This window comes from Melanotaenia boesemani, chromosome 18 (assembly GCF_017639745.1).
Source record: "Melanotaenia boesemani isolate fMelBoe1 chromosome 18, fMelBoe1.pri, whole genome shotgun sequence".
NCBI lineage: Eukaryota > Metazoa > Chordata > Actinopteri > Atheriniformes > Melanotaeniidae > Melanotaenia > Melanotaenia boesemani.
The window spans coordinates 21,661,066-21,685,639 of record NC_055699.1 but is presented as its reverse complement, the minus strand read 5'-3'; the positions used below and the strand labels follow the sequence as shown (position 1 = coordinate 21,685,639).

The 24,574-nt window shown below is 40.0% G+C and overlaps 1 protein-coding gene across 1 annotated transcript in view; it reads left to right on the top strand.

Annotated features, from left to right (window-relative positions):
- Positions 1–24,574, top strand: part of LOC121628724 (NACHT, LRR and PYD domains-containing protein 12-like) — a 2,607,341-nt gene that overhangs the window by 2,407,173 nt on the left and 175,594 nt on the right. The window lies entirely within an intron of this gene.

The following is a 24,574-nucleotide window of genomic DNA, read 5'->3' as shown; positions in this document are numbered from 1 at the left end:
AAGTGTTGTAGTGTTTTCTTTTTAATTAGCATTATTTGCATTTTCACAAATAGAATAACAGTTTCACAAATCAGAAACTATATTTTAATGAATTTGAATGTTGTTTAGAATATTTCAGTTCAGGTTTGAAGTGTCTAAGTGCTGTAGTTATTAATGAAGAGTTATCTAATATGGTCTAGGTTGCTCCAAATTCAGTGGAATCGCCCTTTACACATCTTTACGAATCAGAAGCTAACTTCAGCATCGTGGGTTTATTAAAGCAATAAGCCCCGAGAAGCCGTGGGTTACAGGGATTTTACAACGGCGGAGGGGTGTGCTAAGGCCCTCCGCCGTTGTAAAATCCCTGTAACCCACGGATTCAAGGGGCTTATTGCTTTTATAAAACGGTTACCCTTCATATTGCTTATAAAATATAAATTTAATTAAAGAAACACACACATACACAAAACAATTTAACAATTTATTGGCAGTTTAATATAAAAATAATAATAATAATATATATATAATAATAATAAATAGCAGTGAGGAAAATTAAGTAATAATTTATTGCTAATAAAACTAATTGAGAACTATGTGTTCTCTCCTTCACGTCAGATTAAGTGGATGGTGGCCAACCAAAAAACACAGTGATATATCTTATTTGGGCTCATTAATGTTGAGCTGAACATTCATTTCTCGACTTCTCCAAATAGTCAATATCCTCTTCAGTGATGTCAGCGTGTCTCCTATCTTCTTTTTCTCCCTTGTCCATTTCCTCCAACCACTCATCAAGGCTCAGGCCATCCAGCAAATCGAAATTTACCACAAAGTCTGACATTTCTTTTCTTTTTTAGCAATTGTAAAAACAATTTACAACGGAACAGGTAAGTTGCGCTCAGAGCTATTGGTTGCTAGGCAACGCTACGCCCGTTGACACTGGCGCAGGAATATTTTGTGATGAGGTCTTACCGGGTCTATGTGTGGGTTACACTCAATTTATCACAGCATTGAACGCTGCTCAGCCAATCACAATTAAGGATGAGAAACACCCGTTTTATAATGCAATTTATACCATGGTCTGGGTGAATTCTCGATTCTGATTGGCTGGAAAGCGTCCATTAAAAAGTGATAATGGACACCTATGAAAGAAGTTCCGCTCAAATAGACTTATTGTTGTAAATTATTGTGCTGACTAAACGGTAGTTAGTAACTGTGGCAACAGAAATTCAGACGCCGGGCAGCAGACACGCCAGATCAGAGCAGCCTGCAGGCTTATTGAACATGTAGGAAACTATCTGTGGACTTTGACTGTTTGAAACAAAATGTCGCATCATCCTCTGGATACACACAAGCTGTAAGAGCTGAACCCGCCCTCTGAAATGTTTGTGTCACGTAACGTAACGTTAAGCAATCATCTTCTTTCCCCTCCACTGATCTGGTCTAATACAACAGCTGACCGACTGAGCTGCAGGTTTTGTGTAAGAGCCGGTTACCTTGGCAACGCATCACAACGAAATAGTCCACTCAGCCGCTTCTTGTGAAAAACTTACGATTTTACCGGTAAAAAACAACATTAACGCATTAATAATTTATTAATATTTTTTCTTTCTTAATGGACCATGGTATAAGCGGGATAATGCCCTCCAAAGTGGCCATTATCTTAAATTAATGGACTTCGCGGAGGCAACCGTCCTCCACTTATTGGGCATTATCTCTTACTTATTTTGTACAACATCTCTAATGTTTTTTTTTTTTTTCGAATCGTTGTATTAATTTGTGAGTTTTGTGTGTTTATTAGTTATGGCAAGATCGAAACGGTGTTCCAGTCCGTACTGAAAATTGTGGACCGTTTGATGAGAAACAATGTTCTTTAATCTGACACAAGACGTGGATGATCACCATTTCGCGTTCCATTACGTCACCAATCGTTCTGAAACTTCACGGCTGTTTCACCTGCTCTGGACTTAAAACTCAAACAGAACTGAATGTTAAACGATCTTTTTGTCTTGTGCTCAAAATGGAAAAATTAAAAATGTTTACTAAATTTTCACAAAGTAAAAATTCTCTCATTTATTAATTAATTATTGCTCGGGCCTTTGCTGGATTGGCAGATGTTCTGCTAACGGCTGTTTTGTAAAGTCGTGCCTCATTTATGTGAGTGTGTTGTACTGAGCGCCTTTTAGAAAGTTTTTTTTTTTTGTCTGGAAATGGAAGGAAGCGGAAAGCGTCCCATGTCAGCTGTTTGGGATCACTTCGAGCTTGTTGACACTTTTTTCTTTTATAAAGTTTTGCTCAAATGTTGCACCAGTCTTTCTGCGCCTGTTGTGCGACTCTCTCCTCCCCCTTGAATCATGACGTGACTGACAGTGATCAGCTGATCGGCTTCTCTGGCCAAGTGTTTCTCTTGTAGTTTGTTTATTGTTCAGCTCATGTTGAGAAGGAGGAAACTAACAAGATGTTGATGCAAAACTTTAGCCCATTTCAGTTAGATAGCCTTTTGTTTCCATTTATTGTCTATTATTTTCTTTATTAACTGAGGTTTGCTGGTGACAGCTGTAAAATCTGCTGGTCATAATACAGCCAGATGGATCAGGTTCAGATATAACGAGTGTCAAGGTTAAACAAGAGTAGGCCTTTTTCTAAATTATTGGTTCTGTGCAGATGTTGTACAGGCAGGTTTATTTTTTTAGGAGCCATGAATGTGGTGAAAGGAAATCATGAACAGGTTCTGAAATCCAAATCAGAGCAGGACCTTCTCTAACCAGGTGGTTGACAGGTGATAAGATTTACTGTATATACAGGGACAGGTACAGAAAAGTTTTGATGAGAGGGCCAGGCAGGGCACTAACCAGGAAAAGGATGGCACAAATGAGAATTTTGTAAGGTCTAGATTTTACTAAATAATTATCTGCTTATTAAAACTTAAGGGGTCATCAAATGTGAAATCTGGAAAAACAGTCTGTTTGTCAGTGATGAAGGGATAAACCACATCCCCCACACTGTTGAAAAGCTTGTTATACCCCTGTGTACAGGAGCAACTCATACCAATGCTGCCTGGTTAAAATAACACATCCTTACATACAGATATCACTATAAACCAACACAAGAAGTTACAGACGAAACGACCCAAAACACAAGAAAACATTTCAGTTTATTGAGATCAATATTTTGAAATAACTTTTTATGACCAGATGTGACTGTGTTCAGTGTTCCGAGCGTTCCACAAGATCGATTCTTTTTCTGGAACAGTTGTTCCAAACGATTCGATCTCCCAAACGTTCCATTTCTGCCATCACTAGTGTTTATTAATAATACATCAAATTTCCCAAAAGTCACATTTGATCTGTTCTGTTTCTTTCTGCACTGCAGACGGCAGCATTTTGTTTTTTGTTTACCGTGAGCAGGAACTACTTTTACCAGTTACCTAACTCCCAAACCCCAACCTAACCCTGCAGAATCACCAGTTAACCTGACATCATGTGCTTGTACTGTGGGAGGAAGCTGGAAAAGCTGGAGAACCCACACATGCACTTGAAGAACATGGAAACGCCACACAGAAGCTGGGATTAGAACCAGCAACCTTCCTGCTGTAAGGAGACAGAGCTGATCACCACACCACCCTGAATTTCTGATTTCTGATTCTGCACTGGAGAACCTTTCAGTACTTTGGTCGGTGCTTGATGGTTTTAAAATACTTTAAGTTGTCTTGGCTTTCTATAAAATACTTGTATTTAAAACAACTGTTTTTATCACAGTAATAACTGAAATATTTAGCTTCACAGTAATTAAATCCAGATGCTTTTGTCAACACAAACTCAGTCTGACGCTCTGAGTAAACAGATGACGTCTCATTTCTGACAGGAAGCCAGAAGAAACAGAAAGAAAAGCAGGAGGTCTGGAACTGGTGGAACTGGTTTTTGTTTGGGTGTTAGACCTGAACAGACATGTTTGTTTTTATTTCTTTGTTCTGAGTGTTTCTGCTTTACCTCTCAGGAAGACGAGGACAGAGCGGAGTCTGCAGGATCCAGCTGTCTGTCTGTGATGGCGGACCCATCCAGACCTCCAGACTTGAGGACTGGACCAGAACCATCAGACACAAAGTAAGTGAACTGCTCATGATGGGGGTTAGCTTCTTAGCTTTGTCTGTTGCCATGGCAACTTAATGCAGGAAGTAAACGCTGGAGCTGGAAATAAAAGTGTTTAAACCTGCTCAGTTATCCGTCTCATGTAAAAGGGGCGGAGCTGACGGCAAAGGACCATGTCAGAGATTTCTTTATTTAGCCAAGTTCCAGACAAGACCAGAATATCTGCATCGGTGGACTGAATCCAGATTTGAATGAAGTCTAGCTAAGGTAGCAGGCTCCAGGCTTTTATAGATAAAGGTGCAGTATATGTTATTAGTAGTAAATGTTCTGCAGGGCTCACTGTTGGATCAGATTGGAATGAATTCATTAGGAAGATTCATGGATTCAGAACCATGAATGTTCCTGATCTCCTGTCTGATAAGTAATTAAGATGTTCTGGTTTCTTCTCACTACCACTGGTTCCACCCTTCATTCAGTCTAGGCCTCCATCAGTATGTCATCAGTTTAATCTCAGAGTACCATCCTGATCAGGTCCAATCAATACCACCGATCAGTTCTACACAAATGAACCGTCAGGGTCAGAAGCAGAACCCTCCAGAGTTCCTGGTCTGTGTGGAAAGTTCCTGCAGAGGAAACGTGTCCTCTGATGTCAGTCAGCTAGAAAAGCTGGAATCTGGTCTAAGAGAACTGATCCAAACATGAAAGCTTCTGATTCTCTGCAGCAGTTTATGTGTTCAGAGCTTCTTCAGTGGTTTTCATGAGAGAATTTCTCACTGGTTGATGTGATATGAATGACAACATGTTTGTGTTTGCAGAGGTCAGAACCACAGATGGAGAACAGAGACTCCAGAACTGGACTGTCTGTCTATGAAGAGTGACTGGTCCAAAGAGAATCCTCCAGACTTCAGTGCTGGACCTTCAGACTCACGGTAAGAGAAGTGAAACAGAGGTTTCAGGATGTTTGCTGATCTCCCTGAAGTCTCTAGAACTGCTGATCCTTGAACTCAACATTTCTGTGTAAACCAGTGAAAAGTCCTGTTAACAAGGTTCAGTCCAGGTTCACAGTCAAGGTCACGTTTATTTATACATCACATTTAAAAACAACCGAAGATCTTCACATGAAATCAAACTATATCAGGCAGCAGCAAATAACATTAGCAAAAATATAAAACATCAGTACAAAGTCTTACATGTTAACTTAAACTGAAACCAGTGAATGAAAATAAATCATTAATTTTCAAAGCAGCCATGGTTCCATTATGATCACCATCTCTTGTTGCCATGGGAACAAACTAGATGATGGTACTCAGTCTGTTGTCTAACTGAAGAGATAGCCTTATCTGCCACCACATGGACACATTTATAGAGGAGGACAGTCTCCATCAACCTGTGTTGACCTGTGGACACAGAAAAGCTGAGTTCATGTGGACAGAAGAGACTCTCTGTCCACACACCACCATCTTTTATTCTGATCATTTTCTCTGAGAATGAGCAGTTTAGGAGGTGAGGGGGAAATTTGCTTTACAGATCATACTCGTCCTAAAGGTTTGTGCAGGTAAAATGATCTTATCTCCTCCCCCCTACTCACCCACATTCTGCCATAAAAGTTCAATGCAGAACACCTCATGTATATAAATAAACCAGCTGATCTGTGGTGTTTTAAGCTTCATCATGTCCACCAAGAAGACAAGAAAACACAATTTCACAGAGACTGAAGTTGAGGTGTTTGTTGGTGAGGTGGAGGCTCGCAAAACATTTTATTTTGGGGTCAGAGTAGTGGAATCACAAATAAACAAGAGGCTGCAGGGACGGCTATTGTAGAAAAATTACCAAGAGTCTGGAATGAATAAAAAGTATAAAAAAGTTTATTACAGGAGACGTATTAAATACAGAATTATTTGCAAGTAATGAGAGAGGTCGTATCGACTCGTCTTAAGTCGAGAGAGACTCTGGGGAGGCAAGAGGAAAAACAATAGTTCTACATTTCTGTAGACAGAATCCTCCTGAAGACCTTGGGTGGACACACAACTCCAAGAGCTGGCATCAAAACAACCTCACATAGTTGTGTCTCCACCAGAACCAGTCTGACTGAAGGTCTGGGGCAGGACCATATAAAGGTCATCTTACCCTCGTAGTGAACTTTTAACAGAGCATGTATATGAAGAGAATAAACCTTAAAAGTGAATTAAAGCATGATGAGTAAAAATGTACAATGAAAAAAGTGTTATATAGTAACAATCAGTGTAAAAACAATTTATAAATGAATATAGTGAAAGGAAGTAATTATAGTTGTGATTATAATATTATATATTGAGCATAATAAGTAAAATTTCTTCCACAATTCCCCTCTTTTGATTTAAAGAAAAACTTGTTTTTGTATTAATCACACAAAGCACAAAGAAATTTACCATAACACCTTTACACAGTTTTAATCACATTATGGGTCAAAATTCACACAGATTAATAAAAAAAAAAAACTCATAATCAACACAAGTGGGAAGTGAAGGAACGATAAGGAAGGAAATCTCATCTGCAACAATTCGAGTCTGCAACCCCAGATAAGTTGGATCAGTGCCTTATGGACTGTGTAACAGAAAAACATGCCATTTCATATATATATGAAGTATTACAGTTCCATAGTTTTGTAATGTGTATTAAGTTGCAAGAGTTTTGGTCATCAGTGTTTTTCTTTTTTTCAAAACTTTTCAATGTACAGCTGGACCCTGTCTCTGTTTTGATTGTTATTGGTTTGTCCGAACAGTCTCAAAAACTTAATACCACGCAGGCCTGTCTCCTGTCCTATGGTCTAATGTGTGCAAAAAGACTGATTCTACTCCTATGGAAGGGGAAGGATGTGCCCTCTTTAAAAGCATGGATATCAGTACTGACAGATACTCTTCACCTTGAAAGGATCCGCTACACTCTAAATGACAAACTGGAGGACTTTGAAAGAATATGGAAACCAATGATGTCATATCTGGAAACTGTGGACCGATGAATAGCACTATGTAGTTACGATCCTTTAAGCTGCACTATGAGTTAGCACCCTTGGGGATGAGGGGAGGACATGGGATGAGAAGGTATTTTGTTACCCCTTCTTCTTTTTTTTTTTCTTTTGCTTTTTTGCTTTTTTGCCTTTTACCTTTGTGTTCTGTTTTGTTTTATGTATTGTTTTTGTTTTTTTTTTTTTTTGTGCTTGTATAAAATTGAAGCAATGGCAGCCCATGAGACAACATGTAACTCTATTTGTGCTTCACAATAAAAATATTTGAGAGAAGAGCTGCTGATCCTACATGAGCATAGACACCCCTAGGTTGTAGTAAAAGAAAAAATTTAGAAAACACACACCTACACACAATAAAATTACACTGAGGTTTAGAAACCATTTTCATCACTATTAAAACCAGTAAACCAATATCATCATAAGTACAAGTCATCACCTGTACCAGGAATCCAAGTATAGGACCTATTACCTGACAGGCTCCGCCCAGGTCAGCCAGGAGGAATCCAGAGCCATCCCATTCTCCGGGGACATGACACATAGAGCCTTAAGCTCAGGGGTCAGGGACACAAAACCAGATGAAACTGGTACAAAAGATTCTCAAATTCAATAGCCAACTGATCTATGTGAAAAGCATTACGACCAGTACCATAAGAGTGATTATACCACCTAGACCTAGAAACTCAGACCATGGAGCCGACCTCTCCCTCTTATGGAGGCCAGAGTGATGCCTGCAGGAATAGAGCAATAGTTAAATTAGAGGCCACACGTGCATATGGAATAAGGAAGGCTAAGTAAGAAATACCACACCAGTTACCTGAGAGGAAAAGACAGGCAAGAACAGTGACCACAAACTATGGCTATGTGACTATGGGACAGCCAGAACCCCAAGAAGGTGTGTGTGAAACAGCATATTCATACCATGAAAACCCAAAGAAGTAAAATGCACATCATACAAGCATAGCAGTAGGACTACATCAGACATGTGACATGGAAATCTGTTTTCACAATAAAACCAAGTTGCAGGAAATAATATTAAAGCGCGAGGAAGTCCTAAGATAAAACGATGATGCTCCATTCAGAAGATGGGAGCCTGTGGAGTGTGAACTGAGTGCGGAGTAGTTATTACTCCACCAGAAACAGTCTTGTTGGTGTGTGCAGAGAAGTTGGAAGGAAAACAAGCTGGAATGAATGAGATATCAAGGAGTGTTGGAAAATGTCTCCTTATAAAGCTCAGATCCAGGAAGTGTGTACTGTTGTGAGTGACAACAGTGAACGCAGAAAGGACGCTTAGCACAGCATCTGCTGGCTGAGGCTGCAGCAGGGGTGGGCTCAGGTGTAGCAAATGGGATCAGGGAACGGACAGAACAGCTGGAATTTGTGAATTTCAGAGCAGTTTGTTCAGCCAGCAGATACCACACGTGTGTTTTGCTCATCATGATGATCAATCAGGTGACGTTTCACCCGCTCCTGTGGCTGTCAGCCTCCATGTGAACAAGGAAAGAATGAGGCAGATGAGTATTGCTCCACAACATCTGCATTCAAGCTCCTGTAGTCATCTGAAGGCCATGGTTGTTACTAGTCACCACTCAGGGAAAAGGGGACAGGACAACCCATGTTGATTCATCCTGGTGGATCAGATGAGTCGAGATCTCCCCCAGAGATGGAGATGGAGGGGGGCGGGGAAGATTGAAGATTTCCTGCTGGTGCTGGGACACAGTTGTAGTGGCTGGCCGGGAAGACCTCCCACAGGGGCACCTGGTATGGACCTGTGAACCTCTGAGCCGTTCAATGCTCCTTCTGAGGTCCTCACCTACAATCCAGCCACCCTGCATCAGTGTGTGTGAAACCCGTCCTCAGCTGGTTTTGGGAGAGCTACTGTCACCACCTGTAAAGCCTCAGAAAGCACAAGGAAAAGGTTTCGGAATAAACCAACACTGAATCCTCACCAATGACGATTCCAGGTAGGGCCGGCTCAATTCCAAGACCAGGAGGTCTGCTAGAGAGAACCTGAAATGGACTGAGGTTCAACCATGTCCGGTTACACATCCTCATGCAGGTCAGGAGGAGGTAGAGAGCCGTCAGCACGCAAAGCAGAGAATGTGAAGGGAGGGGCAGAGGAGAGAGGGAGCGAGGAGGAGAAGTAGGGAGACGTCGAGCGAGAGACGGCGGAGTGAGACAGACAGAAGTAACGGTGCCTGCCAAGGTCAGCAACCCGAGACACGTCCAAAACCAGCTTACCATCCGGTTTTTAGACACGTCCAAAACCAGCTTACCGTCCGGTTTTTAGAACGGTGTCTGCGTCGCCAGAGCAACCAGCTTTAGAAAGATGTGGACAAACAAACAAAATAGTGTCATACCAACATAAACATATCTAATATTTATTACAACATCTGCTTGTTCCTGTAAAATTTCTTCCACACGGCCTGCCCGAGCACAAGAGTTCCTCGGGAGCATGGTGCACCAGGAAGTAGTCAGATGCTGTAGGACGCCGTCCTGCAAACACAAAGAAACACAATCAGTGTGGTGAAGGAAGTTCAGGATGAAGGATGTGCAGGTGGAAATTGATTCCAACCTTCCTCCACTCACCCACATTATGCCATAAATGGTCAACGTAACATACCAAATCTTTATAAATAAGCCAGCTGATCTGTGGTATTTTAAGCTTAATCATTAACATCAACCTGCAGGTAGATGAACTGGTCTTTAATCAGTCAGAGGAAAAAAAAAGATGTTTGTGTTTCTGAAGCAGCTAAAATCAAAAAACCATCAGTTTCATCACAGAATGAATGTTGGATCCAAACAGAAACCTAGAAACTCTTTTACTGTCCTCTGATACGTCACAGCTTCTGGACAGGGTCGACACTTCCTGATATTTTCAGCAACAGTCAGAAAAACATTTTAATGATGAAGAAATGTTTTCACAGGAGAAAGAGGAGTGGTGTCTGTGAGGAAGAGCAGCTGTCCTGCTGTCCTTTGTGTCAGGACGTCCTGAAGGATCCAGTCTCTACCAGCTGTGGACACTGGTTCTGCAGACGCTGCATCAGCTCATACTGGGACCAGTCTGCTTCATCAGGAGGCTCCTCCTGTCCCCAGTGTGGGAAAAGACCCAGAACCAGAACTGGACTGCAGACAGCTGGTCAGAGCAGAACTGTAGCAGGTCAGAAATTTCTGTTCAGATCTTGTTTTAACTCAGACGTGTTGTTAAATGTTTCAGATCGTTATAAAGATCATCTCAGTGAAATCTGTTAGACTTTCTTTGGAAGATGTGTCCTTTGTTCTCTCTTGAAGAAAATTCCAAGTTCATACATTTATCTTCCGTCTTTGATGGTTCTGATGGCTCCAGCTGTCTCTGTGTTCATGAACCAATCAGTTTTCAGGGCCAATCAGAGCAGCTGGAATCAGCCTACAACCTCAAAAGACCCCCTGAACTGATTACATAACTTTCCAACCTTTTTATTCCCCTAGCTTTATGTAACAACTTTATGTAACATTTTGCTTTACGACGCAGTGTCACACACAAGCACCTGGATATAAACACATTGGCTGTTTTGGACACCCATCAGCATGATTCAGCGAAGAAATACAAGAAGACATTATAAGAGAAAGAGAGGAAAAGAAGAGAAAAATTGACAGACCAGGGGATACAACAAGAGTCAACATCAGACTGACTTACTGGCTGGAGAGATCTCAGAGAAGAGACAGGATGCAAGAATGATGCTGAACTAGCCGTTGTTAGGAGGCACCAACATAAGAAAATCTGCCAGTTCAGTAGTGTTGCTTTAATGTGGCTCAGGTTCTGATAACTGTGGCTACATCAGCTGGTAACTTCACAAAGTTTCTGAGTTTGAGGAGTTTAATGAGTAGATGGAGCTGATGTGATGTTGGCCTCCAACGTTCAAGCAGTGGACGGTTCAGTGGATGAACTTATAATATAACCAGACGTTGCCATCAGACAGCAGCAGTCTGTATCCTGTTTGTCCAGCAGAGGTCAGTGTTTTACCACCAGCTGTCTCAGTTTTCCTCTTCTCAGGTGAATCAGCTGTTTTCTACCTCAGTATTTAACTGCAGCATTATTTCTGTGTTTGTCCAGTTTAAAACAAACTGAAGTTGAGCTGTGCAGCTGTGTTTATTTCATATAAACTTGGTACCTACATGTTTCTACAGATAACAGGGACAGCTGTATTCAGGATGTGTGGCTAAGGAGGAAGAAATAAAGACACTGTGTGGTTCTGATGGATGACCTGCTGCAGGTTTCTGTCTCAGCTGATCCAGCTCATCACAGACAGAGAAACAGCATCACAGTTAGATTAATGTTGGTTCAAAATGGTTAAAAATTAGAGACAAAACATAAACTGAGCTCAGGTCAGCAACACGTAATTATATTGATTCTGATTGAAATGATAGAAACTTTGCTGGAAGCTCAACCAAACAAACAAAAGGTTCCATCATGATTTTCAAAGTCTGTCTGTGTTCAGCTCTCAGGACGTCTGGAACTTCTAACTGAATCTGTGGTCTGACTTCAGTTTCTCGGCTGTTTTTACTTGTTTCCCTGTTTACTGACGACTTTACTGTGAGACTGAAGAAAAAACATCTGCTGGAAAAAGAAAAAGACCAAATTCTAAAAAATATGATTTCTATTTTTTTTTTTTTTTGTCTCTGTGTTCTTATTTCCAGCAGAAGTTGGTCTGCAGGAGGTTTTAGATGAACATAAAATCAGTCTGAGGAGGAGATGTGAACATGTGACTGAAGGAACTGATGGAACAGGAAGTAGAACCCTCCTCAACAGGATCTACACTGAGCTCTTCATCACAGAGGGACAGAGTGAAGAGGTTAATACCCAACATGAGGTGAGGCAGCTGGAGACCGCTTCCAAGATCAACACCCTCCATGACACTCCAATCAGGTGCCACGACATCTTTAAAGCCTTACCTGACCAACATGGACCAATCAGAGTGGTTCTGACCAACGGCGTCGCTGGTGTTGGAAAAACCTTCTCAGTGCAGAAGTTCACTCTGGACTGGGCAGAGGGCTTGGAGAACCAAGATGTCAGTGTGGTGGTTCTGCTTTCATTCAGGGAGCTGAACTTGATCAGAGATGATCAGTACAGTCTTCTCCAGCTGCTCCATGTTTTCCATCCAACATTACAGAAGATCCCAGCAGAGCAGCTGGCTGTCTGGAAACTTCTCTTCATCTTTGATGGTCTGGATGAAAGCAGACTTTCTCTGGACTTCAACAACACTGAGGTTGTTTCTGATGTCACACAGAAGTCTTCAGTCAACGTGCTGCTGACAAACCTCATCAAGGGGAATCTGCTGCCCTCGGTTCTCATCTGGATCACTTCCAGACCTGCAGCAGCCAATCAGATCCCTCCTACATGTGTTGACAGGGTAACAGAAGTACGAGGCTTCACTGATGTCCAGAAGGAGGAGTACTTCAGGAGGAGATTCAGTGATGAAGAGATGTCCAGCAGAATCATCTCCCACATGAAGACATCCAGGAGCCTCCACATCATGTGTGGAATCCCAGTCTTCTGCTGGATCACTGCTACAGTTCTGGAGCACATGTTGACCACAGAGCAGAGAGGAGAGCTGCCCAAGACCATGACGGACATGTACTCACACTTCCTGATGGTCCAGACAAAGAGGAAGAAGAACAAGTACCATGAGGGACATGAGACGAGTCCACAGGAGCTGATGGAGGCTGACAGGGAAGTTCTTCTGAAGCTGGGGAGGCTGGCGTTTGAACATCTGGAGAAAGGAAACATCATGTTCTACCAAGAAGACCTGGAGCAGTGTGGTCTGGATGTCACAGAGGCCTCGGTGTTCTCAGGAGTTTGTACTGAGATCTTCAGAAGAGAGTGTGTGATCTTCCAGAAACCAGTTTACTGCTTCGTTCATCTGAGTGTTCAGGGGTTTCTGGCTGCAGTCTACATGATGCACTGTTACATCAACAAGAACACAGAGGTGCTGAAGATCCTCCTGGGTAGAAAATGCAGTAACTTATCTCCAAAGAATTTCCTGAACAGCGTCATGAAAACATCCTTTAAAAGTAAAAATGGCCACCTGGACCTGTTCACTCGCTTCCTTCATGGCCTCTCTCTGCAGTCCAACCAGAGACTCTTAGCAGGCCTGTTGGATCAGACAGAAAACAATCCAGAAACCATCCAGAGAGTCATCAAAACCCTGAAGAACATGAACACTGGTAACATCTGTCCTGACAGAAGCATCAACATCTTCCACTGTCTGATGGAGATGAACGACCTCTCAGTTTATCAGGAGATTCAAGAGTTATTAAAGTCAGAGAAAGAATCAAAGAAACTCACTCAGGTCCAATGTTCAGCTCTGGCCTACATGCTGCAGATGTCAGAGGAGGTTCTGGATGAGTTGGACCTGATGAAGTACAACACTACAGATGGAGGACGACGGAGACTGATCCCAGCTGTGAGGAACTGCAAGAAGTTTCGGTGAGTTAATGTGTTCATGAACTTTATCAGTCAGAGTAGATCAGGAGTTTTTCTCACTTCATCAGTCATTAGTCAGATAATCTGAAATGATCAGAGAAACACAACAAGATTAAACCTGGAAAAGAAGAAAATTAAAGAGGAATTACGGTGTAGCGTCTATACCAATAAGTCGCTACTGGTTGCTAATCGGATTGGCGTTGTTACTACGGGCACTCATTCGCCTTAATAATGATTCCTCCTTGATTAGTTGTAACAATCATGTCCACGTTTATTCTGGTTTACAGTTCATTATTTTATCCATTCAGCAATCCTTTATACTTAACATGAACTCTCGTTGAGTACCGATCCTCACAGAAAACTGTTTGCTTATTTCCAATAGCAACACCTGAGTCATAGGAACACCAATCATTATAATTACTTCAGGTTACTCTACACCATGAACAGTACACAAGACTCACTACCACCCCCTACAGGTTGGGAGGAAACTTACAGTAAAATGGCTCCTACACACCGGCCCCTTGATTGCATGTGGCAGGAGACATATCAATTACCATAATTTAACCAAAAGGAGCCTTAAACAAAAGAAAACAATAAAAGTGTGTGACACATACTTCTTGAGTGTAAGTTTTACTTAACATGTACATGTTCTATACGTCTATTTCAAATAATTCAATCTGTAGCTTCTCACAGTAAACATAATTTTGTTACAGGTCTTTCAATTATGTTTGTTTTGGTTCGGAGACGAATCACACGTACTAGTCCATGTTTATCTGCGAATGCTTTTAGCACTCATCCAAGCACCTAAGCTCCTCTTGGTGCTGTGAAGTCCATAACTATGATATTGTCTCCAGGCATCAAATTTCTTTTCTCCTTAGTCCATTTTTGTCGCTTACATAATGTACATTTTGCTATAATTCTTTTCACAGCAGAAGTACCATTGGTGATCCAAAATCTTTTCTGCCACCATGACCAAGCTGTAAATGTACATGACGGAGAATAAGATGAAAAACGTGTTGATCCTTGGATGGGATGAGAGGATGTTCTATGTTTTCAGGAATAGCTGCTTTGCTTAACCGGCCTCCAACTCGTAGAAGTCCTCCTTTCCGCACAGACCTCTCTTGTTTTAGAGCTTTTTCTTTTGCAGTTCTTTTTAGCTCTGCAGCTTTCTCATGCTTTAGTCTCTCTTGCTCAAAGCTTTCTTCCTTTCTATTCTCTCGAGCTCCAGGGCTTTCTCCTTTTCAATCCTTTCCTTTTCCAGCCTCTCCTTTTTTAGAGCCTTTTTTTTCTCTCAATCCTTTCCTTTTCCAGAGCCTTATTTCTCTTAATTCTTTCAACTGCAGTTCTGTTAGCGTGAACTGTTGGGCAGCAGCTTTCATCATGACTGCCACTCTGTACAGAGCCATTAACAACCGATCCTAACAAAGTTTTGAATGCGTAGGGCCCTTCACCCCGGCTATTAACCAATTCCCAGGGTTCAAGTAACTTGGATGCATTGGTGCTGATTAGAAGATCAACATCAGTGTTTATATAAGCTACCTGGACCTTTTTCAGGTAAGGCCATTTAGACAGCTCCTTTTTGCTGATGATGTTATCTGTAGACACAGGCATCTCTTTCTGTGTGAATACACTTGGAAGTTGATAGAAATGGTTTCCAGTCAACCCTGAGATTTCCAGACCTTTAACAATGGAAGTTTTTACTGTCCTGTGTAATCCAATCTGTTTAATAATCCGCTCACTCGCCATATTTCATTAGACAGCAATGAACGGATCCCCATGTATTCCAAACGAAGCAGTTTTCTACCAAAAATGTAGCGTCTATACCAATAAGGCGCTACGGGCACTCAGTCGCCTTAATAATGACTCCTCCTCGATTAGTTGTAACAATCATGTCAACGTTTATTCTGGTTTACAGTTAATTATTTTTTCCATTCAGCAATCCTTTATACTTAACATGAACTCTCGTTGAGTACCGATCCTCACAGAAAACTGCTTGCTTCTCTCCATTAGCAACACCTGAGTGATAGGAACATCTTATAATTACTTCAGGTTACTCTACGCCATGGACAGTACACAAGACTCACTACCACCCCCTACAGGTTGGGAGGAAACTTACAGTAAAATGGCTCCTACATATGGAAATATATAGAAAACGTCTTTAATGTAAAGAAGTTAATTAAACTGTATCATGTTTTGTTTCCTTCTTTTCCACAAAACTTTATCTATTTTCTTTCTTTTTTAACACTTTTCTGGACAATGAAAGGATGAAAGTTAGCAGCTCCTGAGCTTCAACCTCCAGTTTTTAGTTCAGAAGTTCAGTGAAGATCATCACTGAACCACAGCTGTCACTTGATAACTGTTGTAGGTTGAAAGTGAAACCTATGAACACATGAATCCTCCAGGATTTGACAACATGATGCAGCTCAGTCTTCTACATTCAAAGTATGACACTGGTACCAGATGAAGATATTCCACTCCTGTGGATTCACAATATGACTGCAGCAGCATTACAGGGACCAGGCTGCTGAAGTCTGGGTGGACACATCATGGAAGCAAATCCTCTTCTCCACATGAGGAGCATAAAAACTGAACGCTGCCTCTCCATGTTTAGTTCTGACTCTGGGAACAGAAAGTAGACTTGACCCTGATGACCTGAGGGATCTGGTTGGTTCATAATAAACCAGAAGATCCTGAATGTGTTCTGGTTCTAAGCGATCAGGATCAGGATCAGAATGGGACTTTATTGTTAACTAAGTTTTCACATTGAAGGAATTTGTCTTGGAGTGAAAATGCTAAAACAAAAAAAGCTGGAAAGACAAACAGAAAAACAGACAGAACATAAACAGTATTTACAGGGTGTAAAGTATAAAATTATAAAAATGTACACATCTATATAAAAGAAAAGGTCTGTACACAACAGTGTGTAGTACAAAGGAGAGGTTTAAAGTCTGCAGGTCTGATAGAAACTGGAGAGATTTATTGTGTCATGTCAAACAGAGACGAGATAAGATGAATCACAGAAATAAAGAACAGATGTTCACAAAATGATGTTTCTGTTTTGTCATCACATTCAGTCAGTTTGTTAATAATTCAGATCCTCTTTCATTAGAACTGACTCCATTTTCTCTGATTACAGACTTTCTGTTTTCCAACTCCTTGAGGCTGACTGTGAAGTTATTGCCTCAGCTCTGAAGTCCAACCCCTCCCATCTGACAGAGGTAGACCTCAGTAACATCAGGCTGGAAGATTCAGGAGTTAAGAAGCTGTGTGATGGACTGGAGAGTCCAAACTGTGGACTGGAGACTCTGAGGTCAGTTCATTGGAGCTGTTGTAGGTTTTCTATACCGATTTTTAAATGTGTTTTACTATTGAGTCGGAATGGATTTAATAAACATTTGTTACACATTTATATAAAAAATTTCTTGTGTCTCTTCTTGCTGTTTTTTTTTCTAACTGGCAGAGATTTTTTCTTTATTCTGCAGATTAATAACATTTAAAAAGAGTATCCAGGAATAAAAGATTTACACTGACTCTCAAGCCATAAACACAACATGTATGAGCTCCAAAGACTCTGGATCTTTCTGTCACTTCACTGTTTTTAAAGCTGTGAAAACATGACAGCCGAGTAATTTACTTCTAGAAACTGCTGTTAAGACCCAGTAAAAACATTTTTTATATTTAGAAAAGTTTCCCGTTTCCACCTAAATTCATCCTGACATGTTTATTTATTTATTTTTTTGCTTTAGTCATTTGGCTGCATAACATGAGTCTGTATGGATGGAGCCTCTGGTGGAGCTGCAGAGTTTAAGAGCTAAAGTCACTACATCTTTATTAAAGCAGCAGCTTGTTTTCTATATTAAACACCAACATGTCAGTGTCATGGTTTATGTGACCAGAGGCCTGTATGGTGAAGCGTGATTAACATATCCTATCTCTCTGTTACTGGGTTGACTTACCCAGACATTTGGGATCTGAATAAGCAGAACCACGATGGTATTTACTAACTAGGTAATTCAACTCAGGGTTTTCCATCTAGATCAGTGCGCGCTGACTCAAAAGGGGTGGAGTTTGCAGCATCTGACCAATCACAGACATGGAGAATCCCTGCAGAGCAGCTACTTCACCATGGCAGAGCAGACAATTATTCTTCAGAAATGTGAAGAATTTAAACACATCATCCAGGCCAAAAGCAAAACTGTTACCATAGCAACAACTAGGAAGGATTGCTGACAGAAAATTGCCCACTCCGTCAGTACGTATATTTGTAAAGTTATATAAGATTAATTCTTGGGACAATATAAACGGGCAGCACTCTGCTCACTCAGTTTAATTTTATTACAGCACAGATATTTCAGACAGAGAGTTTCCTCTGTTCCTTCCTTTCCTTTATATTTTCCATTTAGTTTTTTATAGGCTCAGCACCCCGTGTGAGCGTGTTTTGTGTTGGAATGTTAATTCCTCACCATGACGGCAGCAGTAATTGTGTGTTCCATAAAATCATAGCTCTATAGTGATGCTATGTGTAACTCGAAGCTATTATTAACCTCATTATTTCAGATGAAACCCTAGTGGAGCTAAACAGATTTGGTAACAATTCAAGAACAAATACAAAAACATACTTCTGAATACATACGACGATTCTTTTGAAAGCATTCTTTTCTTTCATCTGTTTGGTGAGTCTTCATTTCCTTTAGTTCACTGCTTTGGTAAAGTCCTGGTTTTGTGTTGATACACTGGTGTATCCTCACTTATAGCTCCTGCTGGAGCCTCCTTTCTCCTCCATCATTAAAGGCAGGACAGAGGAGAGAGGAGACAAGGAGGCTGAAATGAGGTAAAATGAGTCTCACGTCTCCTTTTCTGCTTGTCCCACACCTGTGTTAGGTTAGTGGTTACCTGGCCCAGTATTTCTAGAAGCAGCTTTCATTCCTTCATTGTCAGATCCTTGTTTATCTCTATGATGCTGTGATTTGTAGCGAGTGCTGACTGAAACATGTGAAATAACACAACTTTATCACTGCTGTTGCTTGTTTTCACTCCCAGTCATTTGAATAAAGGAAAGATGAAAGAAATCATTGTAATTCCCAGGTTTCCTGAAGGCAGCATTATAGGGGGAGTCCCTTCATCCTCCTCTGTTATTCTGTCACTCAGGATTCAACACCTCTGTCAGATGACGTCCTACAGCTCAGATCAGAGACAAAAGTTTAAAGTGGAAATAAAAATCTGAATCTAAAAGTAAAAGAAAAACATCTAAAATACGAAAACAAAAATTTAACAGTTTAGGTTTAAAGTAAAACATGTTTATAAAAATATCTCAAACTGAAATTAGCTGAAATGAAGTTTTGCTGCATTTGTTTTTAATTTAAACTCAGTTTTTTCAAAGATCCAAACTTGACTTTTAGTTTGAGTTTCTATGTAAAGAAACATTGTGACCCAGTTCATCTCCATCCAGAAACAGCTTTGATCACCAACATCTGGACTGATGTGCTAATTAGTCCAGTGTTTGGTTTCATTAACAGGCCGTTTACACCAAGCTGACAATCTGCTGTCGCTCACATCTGCAGTGTTGGAAACATGTGTTTCAGTGTGTGTGTCCTGTCACCATTATCAGACTCTGGAGTCTTTTTTCATCCAGTTCAGCCGGTAGAATCAGAGTCATGTCTGTCGGTGAGAGAACTCACTCTGATTGAAGTCACTACGTCTTTATTGAAGCTGCAGCATGTTGTCATTAATATTAATGAGAACTCTTCTTCTCTGCTTCTGTTTGACTGTTTTAACCTGCATCCTGTTGACTTCAGCTCACAGCTTTTATTCTTTATTCAGATTGAAGAACTGCAGTTTGTCAGAGATCAGCTGTGCTTCACTGACCTCAGCTCTGAAGTCCAACCCATCCCATCTGATAGAACTGGACCTGAGCTGGAACAAAAACATGAGGCCTGCTGTTAAAGATCTTTGTGGATTTCTGGAGAGTCCACACTGCAGACTGGAGACTCTGAGGTCAGACACCATGTTTTATTCGTTTATTGAGATTAATATCATGTAAAAGTTGTTCTGGTCTTCAACGTAAAGTCTGTTTTCTTCTTCAGTGGTTTAGTTCATGAAATGATTATTTATTAAATAAAAGCAAAAGACTTTGATTCTGTCAGACAGAAACAAATATATAATCACTGACTGATGCTTCTAGACGTTGAGCATTAGTGAATATCAATGGATAAAATAATGATCAAGCAATAATTAATGAGCTGATATGAAGCAACTCTCCACCATCACTGATAGAAATGAAGCATCTTTGACTTGATTAGAAAACACTTTTCATCCCAGCAGCAGTTATCTTCACTCACATGCATTAATAACGACATATTCCTCCCAAAAACCTCATCACACTAATAATTTAACAGAAATCATTCTCAGTTGATTTTCATTTCATTAAAATGATCTCTGTTACACAAGGTCAGTTCACACTGAAACAGATATTCCTGTTAAGTGGATTTAAGTAAAATACAAAGAAGAATTTATCTGAAGAAAAATAACATGATTGATAAAATGAAATAAAGTTAAGCTATGGCCTAACTTGTTGCTAGGTAACAGTGGATGGAAGGAAGTTGTGAGAGTGTGTGAGCAGCTTTCCATCAGGTGAGAAATGTGTGAAAATGTGGAGCAGAGTCAGTGTTTCATAGCTCTGCAGCCAAAGAGAAGCTGAGAAGGTGAACTGCTACGACCCTGTGCAGGTGATCCAAACACAGACACAAAGGATGATTGCTGAACAGCCATGAAGGAGAGAGGCAGGGATGCTCCATCACTGGAGATAAATGCTGTTCTGTTTACCTGCTGTGTTTGTTTCTTCTGCTTTATTTATTCACAGCAGAGAGTTGGTGTGAAGAGCTTGTGTGTGAATGTAGGTTGAGAAACAGCAGATAAGAAATATGGAGCTGAATCACAACCACAATGTTTGTTTGTCTGAAACATATTTCAGTCTTCAGGAATAGAAGTTTATGAATCAAGTTTTTATCTTGAACTTTGAAAACAAGAAAAATGCATTAAAAATGAAAAGAAATGCAGCAGAAATCTTTTCAGTTTGAATGTAAAATCTTTTTTGTTTTCAGATTCAGATCTTTCTTTAAATTCCACTTTTTCATATGAACTATTTTCTATAGCAAAATAAGATCAGCTGACAGTCAGACAAACTTATGTTTTAGAATTGATTTTAGGATTTTACTGTTGACTTTTAAAGCCCTCCATGGTCATTCACCCTCCTATTTATCAGACCTTTTACATCCATATGAAACGGAGCTTTTGTGGTCAAAGCCTCTAAACTCTGGAATGAGCTGCCTGAGATCAGGTCAACAGAGTCAGTTTCCTCTTTTATATCTCTTCTTAAAACATCCTTTTATTATTATTATTATTATTATTATTATTATTATTATTATTATTATTATTATTGTTAACAAGAAATGCAGGAAGAACTGAGCGATATCACAAGTATTTTACCCCCTGATCTCCTAGATTTTTTCATTCTGCCTTTATAGCACAGGATATTAATCATAAGGAGAAAATGATTCAGATAAATTCAATTCACCTTTATTTGTATATAGCCAATAAACAACAAGGTCATCTAAGAGCACTTTACAGACAAATCAGTTCGACCCAATTAATAATAAATAACAGCCTAGTTAAGGAAAACCAACAGATTGTATCAAATCTTGACTTCGATTAAATCTAATGAAGAGACCAACATGTCGCTGTCATGATCTGTGTTTCCTGTTCTCGTGTTTTCTTTTAAGATCTTCTGTTTGGTGAGTCTTCATTTCCTTTAGTTCACTGCTTTCGTAAAGTCCTGGTTTTGTGTTGATACACTGGTGTATCCTCACTCATAGCTCCTGCTGGAGCCTCCTTTCTCCTCCATCATTAAAGGCAGGACAGAGGAGAGAGGAGACAAGGAGGCTGAAATGAGGTAAAATGAGTCTCACGTCTCCTTTTCTGCTTGTCCCACACCTGTGTTAGGTTAGTGGTTACCTGGCCCAGTATTTCTAGAAGCAGCTTTCATTCCTTCATTGTCAGATCCTTGTTTATCTCTATGATGCTGTGATTTGTAGCGAGTGCTGACTGAAACATGTGAAATAACACAACTTTATCACTGCTGTTGGTCGTTTTCACTCCCAGTCATTTGAATTAAGGAAGTATGAAAGAAATCATTGTATTTCCCAGGTTCCCTGAAGGCAGCATTATAGGGGGAGTCCCTTCATCCTCCTCTGTTATTCTGTCACTCAGGATTCAACACCTCTGTCAGATGACGTCCTACAGCTCAGATCAGAGACAAAAGCTTAAAGTGAAAATAAAAATCTGAATCTGAAAGTAAAAGAAAAACATCTAAAATATGAAAACAAGAATTTAACAATTAAGATTTAAAGTAAAACATGTTTATAAAAATATCTCAAACTGAAATTAACTGAAATGAAGTTTTGTTGCATTTGTTTTTATTTTAAACTCAGTTTTTTCAAAGATTGACTTTTAGTTTGAGTTTCTATGTAAAGAAACATTGTGACCCAGTTCATCTCCATCCAGAAACAGCTTTGATCACCAACATCTGGACTGATGTGCTAATTAGTCCAGTGTTTGGTTTCATTAACAGGCCGTTTACACCAAGCTGACAATCTGCTGTCGCTCACATCTGCAGTGTTGGAAACATGTGTTTCAGTGTGTGTGTCCTGTCACCATTATCAGACTCTGGAGTCTTTTTTCATCCAGTTCAGCCGGTAGAATCGGAGTCATGTCTGTCGGTGAGAGAACTCACTCTGATTGAAGTCACTACGTCTTTATTGAAGCTGCAGCATGTTGTCATTAATATTAATGAGAACTCTTCTTCTCTGCTTCTGTTTGACTGTTTTAACCTGCATCCTGTTGGCTTCAGCTCACAGCTTTTATTTTTTATTCAGATTGAAGAACTGCAGTTTGTCAGAGATCAGCTGTGCTTCACTGACCTCAGCTCTGAAGTCCAACCCATCCCATCTGATAGAACTGGACCTGAGCTACAACAAACTGCAGGAATCAGATGTGAAGGAGCTGCTTGATCTGGTGGAAAGTCAAAACAATAGTCTGAAAAGGTAATTTCACTGACTGTTGCTGTAATTTTTATTAACAATTAAACCTAATTTATCCTCATCTATATTTTTAGTTGATTAAACTGAAGAAAAAGACATTAAACAACTTTAATGTTGTCACAAATTTTCATTGTAGTGAAAACATCTGATTACATTTCATGTATAAGTTTTCTTATTTGTACATTTTTTATTTCTTCATGTAGGTTTGAGAGCCTCAATTTGTCAGAGATCAGCTGTGAGTCTCTGGCCTCAGCTCTGAAGAAAGACCCCACAGATCTGACAGAACTGGACCTCAATAACAACGAACTGAAGGATTCTGATGTGAAGCAGCTCTGTGTTTTTCTGGCGAGTCCACACTGCAGACTGGAGACTCTGAGGTCAGACACATTTTACTTGTGTGCTTTGATTAATATCACATGAAAAGTTGTATTGAAACTAAACTGTAGACGTAAGGCTGATGTAATACTGAACCACATCGAGGAATATATTTTCTTCTTCAGTTAATTAATCTATTTACAGTTTAGCTCAACCTTAAAGTTTATATTAACAAAACACTGAGTCTGTCAGCCAGTATTGACATTTTGATCAGTTATTGAGCCAATATTTCCCCACTACTGTCTAATAATCTGATTTAGTTAGATGACAATAATAATAATAACATAGTTATATGTGTTAGCTTTGTTGTGTACAGCACAGTGTTGTTTTTAAGGTTCTCTACAAATAAAGTGGATTGGAGAAAGTAGCTTTCAGCAGAGTAGCTGTACTTTTTTTATTCTTCAATAGTTTTCATACTTTTATGAAACAAAAGCTTCATCGTCTTATAAAAGAATAAAACCTTCGTCACATTCTCGTCTTCTCATCAGTTCTCTGTGGGTCAGCTGATATGAATTTTGACTTTCTGTAGAATAAGTGAGAAGACAAGTTTAATCCTCCTGACAACATGAGTTCTGTCTGATTAGTGAGCTACACTGGATCAGGATAAAGGAGCTTCCTGTAACATCTCAGCTGTGTGGTGTGGTACCAGGATCAGGGAGCTGCTTCTGAGCCAGCAACAGATAGTTACAGCATAAAGGGTCAGGCAGGTTCATATAACCAATGTCACCAGTGTCATAAAACTGATTCTTCTACACTGACTGCTGGTTATTATTTTCCATAAACAGATTCCACCTTCAGCTTAACTTGATGCAGATTATTTAACTAGTTGCACTGTGTGGGTCATAATCTACTTGTGTCCATTCAGCAAACATCTTGTTATCATTTCATTCTTGCTTTGTTCAGCCTTCGGTGTAGAGGACCAGGAGGGTCTTTGAAATAGCAAAACAGCATTTTGATGATGATGAATTGTGAAATAAAAATATAGATTGCTAATAGTTGCATCCAGTGATGTCATCACACTGACTGGCAGCCTAAAATAGTAAATCCAGCAATAGAAAAATGTTCTTGCGTCATTAATTATTCAAGTAAAGCTTTTTTTCAAGATAAAACAAGGAAAAATAGCGAGGCAACAATGGGAAGAAAGGACGGACAAAAGAAAATGGTAACTACAGAGCCTAATAACGAAGAGAACACTGAGAAATTTCCTGAGCGCAAAAATGACGAGGAGGCTAAGACCTAGCCACATGCTGCTAGCCTAGCCAAACTTTTGGACGAGATAAGAGACTGTCGTAAAGATGTGACGCAGCAACTAACTGAAATAAAATCTGAGCTTCCCAGTATTAACCTTAAAATAACATAGATGTAAATGCGAATGAATGACGAAGAAGACCACATTCAAAATATGGAACAGGTGGTTAACAAGATTGAAGATACAAACTCAACAAGAAAACAAACTGCTTGGCCAACAAGGAAGAACACGATGGGATAATATAAGGATATATGGGATTTCTGAAGGAGCAGAGGGGTCGTTTATGACAGTGTTTGTGGAGAAAATGTTACGGGAAACTTTAAAGAT